The 9,609-nt window shown below is 40.8% G+C and overlaps 1 long non-coding RNA gene across 3 annotated transcripts in view; it reads right to left on the minus strand.

The window, feature by feature from the left end:
* LOC122544649 overlaps positions 1 to 9,609 on the minus strand; it is a 31,962-nt gene that overhangs the window by 20,182 nt on the left and 2,171 nt on the right. For all 3 annotated transcript variants that reach the window (XR_006310402.1, XR_006310404.1, XR_006310403.1), the window contains exon 3: positions 4,384 to 4,447. This is a non-coding gene — a long non-coding RNA (uncharacterized LOC122544649). The remainder of the gene's footprint in view (positions 1 to 4,383; positions 4,448 to 9,609) is intronic.

The raw sequence follows: 9,609 nt of genomic DNA on the forward strand, positions 1-9,609 counted from the left end.
AGGATTGGAGGGTGGCTAATGTTATACCAGTTTTTAAGAAAGGTGGGAGAGAGAAAGCAGAAAATTATAGTCCAGTTAGTCTGACCTCAGTGGTGGTAAAGATGCTGGAGTCTATTATAAAGGATGAAATTATGACACATCTGGATAGTAGTAACAGGATAGGTCAGAGTCAGCATGGATTTATGAAGGGGAAATCATGCTTGACTAATCTTCTGGAATTTTTTGAGGATGTAACTCTGAAGATGGACAAGGGAGATCCAGTGGATGTAGTGTACCTGGACTTTCAGAAAGCCTTTGATGAAGTCCCACATAGGAGGTTAGTGAGCAAAATTAGGGCGCATGGTATTGTGGGCAAAGTACTGACTTGGATTGAAAATTGGTTGGCTGACAGGACAGCTCCCTTTCGGAATGGCAGGCAGTGACCAGTGGGGGACCGCAGCTTATTTGCCAAAGTATTAATAGTAACATTAGCAAATTTGCTGATGATACAAAGCTGGGCGGCAGGGTGAAATGTGAGGAGGATGTTAGGAGATGAGAGGGTGACCTGGACAGGTTAGGTGAGTGGACAGGTGCATGGCAGATGCAGTTTAATGTGGATAAATGTATCGTTATCCACTTTGGTGACAAGAACAGGAAGGCAGATTACTACCTAAATGGAGTCAAGTTAGGTAAAGGGGCAGTACAAAGAGATCTTGTACACCAGTCAATGAAGGCAAACATGCAGGTACAGCAGGTAGTGAAGAAAGCTAATAGCATGCTGGCCTTCATAACAAAGGGGATTGAGTATAGAAGCAAAGAGGTTCTTCTGCAGCTGTACAGAGCCCTGGTGAGACCGCACCTAGAATATTGTGTGCAGTTCTGGTCTCCAAATTTGAGGAAAGACATTCTGGCTATTGAGGGAATGCAGCATAGGTTCATGAGGTCAATTCCTGGAATGGCGGGACTATCTTATGTTGAAAGACTGGAGTGACTTGGCTTGTATACCCTTGAGCTTAGAAGACTGAGAGGGGATCTGATTGAGACGTATAAGATCATTAAAGGATTGGACACTCTGGAGGCAGGAAACATGTTTCCGCTAATGGGCGAGTGCCAAACCAGAGGACACAGCTTAAAAATAACGGGTAAGCCATTTAGGACAGAGATGATGAGAAACTTCTTCACCCAGAGAGTGGTGGGTGTGTGGAATGCTCTGCCACAGAAGGCAGTGGAGACCCAGTCTCTGGATTTGTTTAAGAAAGAGTTGGATAGAGCTCTCAAGGATAGTGGAATCAAGGGTTATGGAAATAAGGCAGGAACAGGATACTGATTGAGGATGATCAGCCATGATCATAATGAATGGTGGTGCAGGCTCGAAGGGCAGAATGGCCTACTCCTGCACCTATTGTAATAGTACGTGATTTAAATTTTACAAGCATTGACTGCAAGTACCATTGCGTTAAAGGCTTAGATGGAGAAGAGACTTTTAAAATTCGAAGAACATTTCTTAATCAACATGTAAATGTTCCAAGACAAGAAGCTTAAGGCTCCAGGAAAGAAATGCTACAGGAAGCTTAGAAAGAGGGGGAGAGAGAGGAGGGAGTGGCATTTTTGATAAGGGATAGCATTACTACTGTACTTAGGGACAATATTCCTGGGAATATATTCAGGAAGTTATTTGGGTGGTACTGAGAAATAAGAAAGGAATGATCATCTTATTAGGTTTGTATTATAGACTCCCGAATAGTCAGCAGGAAATTGAGAAACAAATTTGTAAGGAGACTTCAGTTACCTGTAAGGAAAATAGGGTGGTTATAGTAGGGGATTTTAACTTTCCAAGCATTGGCTGGCACTGCCATAGTATTAAGGATTTAGAAGGAGAGGAATTTGTCAAGTTTGTACAAGAAAAGTTTCTGATTTAGGATATTCCTAATGGAGAAGGTGTAAAACCTGACCTACTCTTGGGAAATAAGGCAGGGATGGTGACTGGGGTGTCAGTAGGGGAGCACTCTGGGGCTAGTGACCAAAATTCTATTAGTTTTAAAATAGTGAAGAAAAAGGATAGACCAGATATAAAAGCTGAAGTTCTAAATTGGAGGAAGGCTAATTTTGACAATATTTGGCAAGAACTTTCAAAAGCTGTTGGGGGCAGGGGTTCATAGGTAAAGAAAAGGCTGGAAAATGGGAAGCCTTCAAAATGCAATAGCAAGAGTCCAGAGATAGTATATTCCTGTTAGGGTGAAAGCAAAAGCTGGTAGGTGTAGGGAATGCTGGATGATGAGAGAAATTGAGGTGTTAGTTAAGAAAAAAATGTGTCAGGTATAGACAGGATAGATCAAATGAATCCTTAGAGTATAAAGGCAGTAGTCGTAAACTTGAGAGAGAAGTCAGGAGGGCAAAAAGGGTCATGAGATAGCTTTGGCAAATAAGGTAAAGGAGAATCCAAAGGGTTTCTAGAAATAGATTAAGGACAAAAGGGTAACTAGGGAGAGAAAAGAGCCGCAGGAGATGGGGGAGATACTAATCAAATATTTTGCATCAGTGTTCACTTTGAAGGAGGACATGGAAAATTATATAATGTGGGGAACTAGATAGTGACATGTTGAAAAATGTCCATACTACAGAGGGGGTGGTGCTGGGTGTCTTGAAATGCATACATGGGGATAAATCCCTCAGACCTGATCATGTGCACCCTCGAACTCTGTGAAGCTAGGGAAGCGATTGCTGGGCACTTGCTGAGATATTTGTATCATTGATAGTCGCAGGTGAGGAGCCGGTACACTGGAAGATTGTTAACATGGTGCTACTGTTTAAGAAAGGTGGTAAGGAAAAGCCAGGGAACTATAGACCGGTGAGCCTGATATCGGTGGTGGGCAAGATGTTGGCGGTAATCCTGAGAGACAGGATTGACATGCATTTGGTAACGCAAGGACTGATTAGGGATAGTCAGCATGTCTTTGTGTGTGAAAAATCATGTCTCACAAACTTGAATTAGTTTTTTGAAGAAGTAACAAAGAAGATTGATGAGGTCAGAGTGGTGGATATGATCTATATGGACTCCAGTAAGGCATTCAACAAGGTTCCTCATGAAAGATTGGTTAACAAGGTTAGATGTCATGGAATACAGGGAGAAATAGCCAATTGGATGCAGAACTTGCTCGATGGTAGAAGACAGGGGGTGATGGAAGAGAGTTGGTTTTCAGACTGGAGGTCTGTGACCAGTGGTGTGCCACCAGTATCAGTGTTGGGTCCACTGCTTTTCATCATTTATGTAAATGATTTGGATTTGAACATAGCAGGTAGAGTTAATAAGTTTGCAGATGACACCAAAATTGGAGGTGCAGTGGACAGCGAAGAAAGTACAACAGGGCCTTGATCAGATGGGCCAATGGGCTAAGGAGTGTCAGGTGGAGTTGAATTCAGATAAATCTGAGGAGCTGCATTTTGGAAAGGCAAATCAGAGCAGGACTTATACACATAATGGTAAGGTCCTAGGGAGTGTTGCTGAACAAAGAGACCTTGGAGTGCAACTTTATAGCTCCTTGAAAGTGGAGTCACAGGTAGATAGGATAGTGAACAAGGCGTTTTGGTACATTTTCTTCATTGGTCAGTGCATCGAGTATAGGAGTTGGGAGGGTATGTTCTGGCTGTGCAGGTCATTGGTGAGGCCAGTTTTGGAATACTGCATGCAATTCTGGTCTCCTTCCTTTTGGAAGGATATTGTGAAATGTTGAAGGGTTCAGAAAAGATTTACAAGGAATTTGTCAGGGTTGGAGGATTTGAGCTACAGGGAGAGGCTGAACAGGCTGGGGCAGTTTTCCCAGGAGTGTCAGAGGCTGAGGGGTGACCACATAGAGGTTTATAAAATCATGAGGGGCATGGGTAGTGTTAATAGACAATGTCTCTTCCCTGAGGTGGGGGAGTACAAAACTAGAGGCATAGGTTTAAGGGGAATGGGACAAATTTAAAATGGACCGAAGCAGCAACTTTTGTACCCATAAGATGGTGCGAGTATGGATTGAAGAAGACAGGGAGGAGGCTGGTACAACATTTAAAAGGCATCTGGATGGGTACATGAATAGGAAGGGTTCAGAGGGATATGGGTCAAGTGCTGGCAAATGGGACTAGATTCGTTTCTGATATCTGGTTGGCACGGATAAGTAGGACAGCAGAGTTTGCTGCAGTGCTGTATATCTCAGTGACTCTATAGTTGTGAATGACAACATTTATTGGAAATGGGGTGATGTGCATTGAGAATGGAGAGAGATTAAAAAAATATATAATTGCTTGGTAGTATTTGACTATTCTTTTGAAAACTTCTCTTAGAAATTGAGCTCAATGTGTGTTTAATTCAACTGCTTTGTGACTGTGGAAAGTATGTATTTCAGTCTCACAGCGATAACATACCTGCTGTTTGTTAGAAGGAACTGATCACACTTGGCTTCGTTGTCTTGCTCCTTCAAGTATTTGTCTGGAGGGAGACAGAAGAGTCATCGCCAGTCAATCAACATTAAATGAGTTTGACAGTGTCAAACCTTAGTGTAACATTCAATTTATAAGTATGGGGCTTTGTTTCTTTCAAGCCAGCAATTCCAACAGATCTGCCCGAGTTGTTCTTTGTTTGGTGATTGTAACAAAAGAATATATATACCAATTCACTGAGAACCAGATACTAAACAACACCTCTACAGCTCCACAATAGGGCTACCCAATACAAGTGTGTATCTGGATCTGAGTTTCCTTATCAACCCAGTCAGTTCCTGTGAGGTGAATGTGGGAGTACAGCTGTCAACCTGTACCTGTCAGTGTAAGCTGTGCAAATGTGTGAGTGAATGTAGTTATTAATCTGTCCCTGTCACTCTATGCAATGTCCAAAATGTATTTACTAGAGAGTGATAGGGACAGATTGATAACTACATTCACATAGCATAAACTGACAAGTATAGATTGATAACTGAACTCATATCTACATGGTAAAAACTGGCAGAGACTGGTTGATAAATATATTTTATACATTTTAAATAAATAGAATCAGTCCCTTTGAGTTTCTCTGATGTGGATACGTGAGTTTAGTTATCAATATATACCTGCCAGTTTCTGCCCTGTGAATGTATAAGTTTACTTATCAATCTGTCCCTAGCAGTTTCTGCTGTGTATCCGAGAGTATAGTTATCAGCCCGAACCTGTCAGTTTCAATATTAGTCTCTGCCTGTCAGTTTCTGCTGTACGAATATTAAATGCAGTCATCAAATTGTACCCTTCAATTTCTTCTGTATGAATGCAGATTTTGCTCTCTTCCTGTCAGTTTTAGCTATAATCAATTTGGAAGCGCAATTATCCATCAGTACCTGTCAGGTTTTGCTATTTGACACCAGAACGTCATTGTCAATCTGTTTCTACTACATCAATATGAGAGAGCAGATACCAATCTGTCCCTGTTAGATTCTTCCCTGTCAATATGTGATGAGTACAGATATGTCAATTTCTTCTTTTAAGAATGTAATTGTCAGTCTGTACCTTTTCAGACTCTGCTGTGTGAGTACATAAATATAGTTATCAGTCTGCAGCTGTCAGTTTATGCTTGGAGAACGTATCAGTGTAATTGTCAACCCCCACCAGTTTATGCTATGTAAATTTGTGAGCTGAGCTTTCATCTGTCACTATCAGTTTCTGCTTTGTGAATGAGAGTGTTCAGTTATCAATCCTTCCCTGTCAGGCGCTATAATGTCAGGGCTTGAGTGTATTTATTCATCTTTCCCTATCAGGTTGTGAGACTGTAGCTATCAAACTGTACCTCTCAGATTCTGTGATATGAACATGAGTGTCGTTATCCATTTGATTTGATCAGATTTATTATTGTCACATGTAAAGAGATACAATGAAAAGTATTGTTTTGAGTGCCTTACAGGCAGATCATATCATACGAAGTGCATTAGGGCAATAGAACAGAAACTGGAATAAAGTGGTAATGCTGTAGAGAAAGTGCAGAGAGAGAGAGAGGTTAATATTAAAATTTGAGAGATGCATTCAAAAGTCTAATAACAGCAGAGAATCAGTTCCTGAATACGCTGGACGGTGTATTCAAACTTCTGTATTTTCTACCTAACAGACCAGGGTGGAGGAGAGTATAAATCAGGGTCAGATGGGTCTTTGATCATGTTGGCTGCTTTCCTGACACAGGGGGAAGTGAAAATGGAGCCTTTGGATGGAAGGCTGCTTTCAGTGATGGACTGGGCTGTATTCGCAACTCATTGTAGTTTGTGGCCTTGGGCAGAACAGTAGCCATACCACACTGTGACACATCCAGATAGGTGGTGCAATATTAACATTTGCAAGAGTGTTTATGGACACGGTGAATTTCCTTAGCCTCCTGGGGAAATCTGCTTGGTGAATGTGTTTGGGTAATTGTCAATCTCAACCTGCCAGTTTCTGCCATGTGAATGGGAGAATTTAGTTTTTAACAGTCCCCGTCAGGTTTTGCTTTCTGAATGTTGAGTTAAATTTAGTTAAGTATCCTTCCCGTTCAGGGTCTGTAATATAAATGTGAGTGTATTTAACAATGTTTGCCTGACAAATTTTCTTTTGTGTACGTGAATGTAATTATCAATTTTCCTTGGTAGTTTCTGCTCTGTGAATATGAAAATGTAATTATTAAATGCGAAATATAAACCAAAAGAACTGCAGATGCTGGAAAGGAGAAATGAAAATCAATTTGCTGGAAAAGCTCAGCAGGTCTGACAGAGTCTGTGGAGAGAAATCAGCTAAAATTTCCAGTTCAGTAACCCTTCCTGAGAACTGTGGTAGCCAGGAAATGATTAGTTTTTATGCAGAAGATCGGATTTGTTGAAGGATATGGAGTAAATAGTAGATGGATATAGAATCCAAAGATCTTGGTCATATGAAGAAGGCGAATCACTATTAATAGGGACAGTTAGTGACTGTTGGTGTATAATAGCAGACCTTGTGATAATAAGGCCTGACGTGAGAGGCTTCAGGTTCCCAAGCAGAAAATGAGGTGCTGTTCTTCCAGCGTACACTGAGCTTTGCTGGAGCACTGCAACAAGCCTGAGACAAAGATGTTCGTCAGAGAACTGGGTGGTGTGTTGAACTGGCAGGCAATTGGAAGCTGAGGGTCCTTTTTCTGGACAGAATGTAGGTGTTCGGCAAAGCGGACACCCAATCTACACTCAGTTTCCCCAGAATAGAGAAGACCACATGGTAGCGAGGGAAATGCACAGAGTCGGTTCTGAGGAAGGGTCACTAGACTTCAAATGTAACCCTGATTTCTCGTGTTATTAATCTCTACTTGTCGGTTTCTCCTGTGAATGAGAATGTCATTATCAAACTATACATGTCAATTTAAGTGATTTGAAACTGTGAGTGTTATCAATCTGTTCCAATAAGTTTCTGCTTTGTGAATGAGAATGTAGTTATCAGTCTTCCGCTGAAATGTCCTGCCATGTGAGTGTGATTGAGCAATCTGTCCCTGTTATATTCTGCTCTGTGTATCTCAGGATGGAGCTATGAATCTGTATCTGTCAGCATCTAGTTTAGAAATGTGCAAATGCCTTTATCAGACTGTACCTGCCAGTGTTTGTGAAGTGTGTGGGGGGAGTGGTGTGGTGTGTGTCTAAGTATCATACTCTCCCTTTCAGTTTCTGCAGAGTGAATATGTGAGAGCAGCTATCAATCTACACCTGTCAGTTCCTGCTGTGTCCGCATGAGTGTTCAGGAATTATCTATCCTTGTCAGTTTCTGTCGTGTGACTGAGAGTCAAGTGCTCAATCAGTACCAGTCACTTTCTATTCTTATGCACCAAAGTTGCTTAATTCGCTGGCAGCCAATAATACTATAGTCCAATGATGACAACGAATCTATTGTTGTTTGTCTGAAAAACCCATCTGGTTCACTAATGTCCTTTAAGGAAGGAAACTGCCATTCTTACCTGCTCTGGCCTACATGTGTCTCCAGACCGACAGCAATGTGTCCCCTGGGCACTTTGGGATGGGCAATAAATATTGGCCTAGCCAGTGATGCCCTCATCTCATGAATAAATTTAGGAAAAATAATTCTCTGTGACTGTGATTGATTCTGTGATAGTAGATTTTAGGTTGTTGTGATTGGGGCTGAACGTCTTCTACATTTTGAGATTTAGGACAGAGTCACAGAATTGATACAGCCATTCAGCCCATTGTGTGCACACTGGGACATTCTGTTCTTCACCTGTTCTCCATACTAGTTTCCATTAACCATTGGGATTCTGAACTTTATCCACTCACTGCCAGTATCTCTATCTAAATGCTAATTTGAGATTATTTCTGCAGTTACCTGTCTTTGATAACTATAGTGCCAGTTTTGTTCTGTATGCAACAGTGTCAGGTACAGTATGTGGATCTCATTCTCTTTCCACGTTCAGTTATGTTTGTTTGGTCTGAGTGTCGGATAAACTCGATCAATATTCACTGACCTTTTGTGACTGAGGGATTAATGTTAGTTCAATATTTATCTTTGCCATGAATCTGAATTTTATTGCATTCAGACTGTTTTTCTTTACATTTTGTGTATGCAGTAGTGTTTATCAGTTGCTGCTGGACACTGTAAAATGTAATATCTAACACTAACTGAAGCGATTAATGGTTTGGTGAGTCAATTTATAACTGTCCATATTTGGAAGTACCTGAGCCTAATTTTCATTCCTTTTTCCCTTTCACAATTAACTGGGTGAGTGTGAGTGAGTTTTCTGTTGTGCTGCCAACCTGTATCACTTTAAAGGAGTGGCATTGATCTATACCCCACTGACATTTTCTGTATGTCTCCTTCTGATTCCAATTCTGCATGTCATGATCTGACACATTTCATGAGGTGGATTTAATGCCTTATAAATCAGTGTTTCATACATTAAAAGTATGGAAATGCTTCTGCATTACTTCAGCCTTCAACCAGAATGTGAGTGTGGATAAAGTGTGTGCTCATCAGCACCAGGCTGAGAGTGAGAATGGGATTCATTTACTCTCCGATATGAGAAATCAATGTGCTCCTTATTCTTGGTTATTGTGTTTCACAGTGCTTCAGTGTCATTGAAATTGAAACATGTCACTTTTTCTTTCTTTCTGCACTGCTTTAAATAGTAACAATTCAATTCCATTGACTCCTTGACAAAACTATATCCTGATTCCTCAATTTTTTTTTGTACTATAATGAAGGGAGGTTCAAGAGGAATGCAGGGTTCTTTATAGATTTCTTGAAACAAATTTCAAAAGACAAAAAGAATAATAAAAAAAAACTTTCTTCCTGGACTGAAAAAAAATCCTATAAAATGATGAAATGGAGAATGATGTTATGATACAGATCGGGATGACAGCTTCTTTGCTGCCATGATATATTTACGGAAATGGAATACTCATTGAGTTAACAATTCTAATCCCTTTCAGTCAACTATTATGTTGGTATAGACTGTTTTCATCAGTGGTAAAAACAATGACTGCAGATGCTGGAAACCATATTCTAGATCAGTAGTGCTGGAAGAGCACAGCAATTCAGGCAGCATCCGAGGACAGGCAAAATGACGTTTCGGGCAAAAGCCCTTCATCAGGAATAAAGGCAGTGAGCCTGAAGCGTGGAGAGATAAGCTAG

Source organism: Chiloscyllium plagiosum, chromosome 50 (genome assembly GCF_004010195.1).
Source record: "Chiloscyllium plagiosum isolate BGI_BamShark_2017 chromosome 50, ASM401019v2, whole genome shotgun sequence".
Taxonomy (NCBI): Eukaryota; Metazoa; Chordata; class Chondrichthyes; order Orectolobiformes; family Hemiscylliidae; genus Chiloscyllium; species Chiloscyllium plagiosum.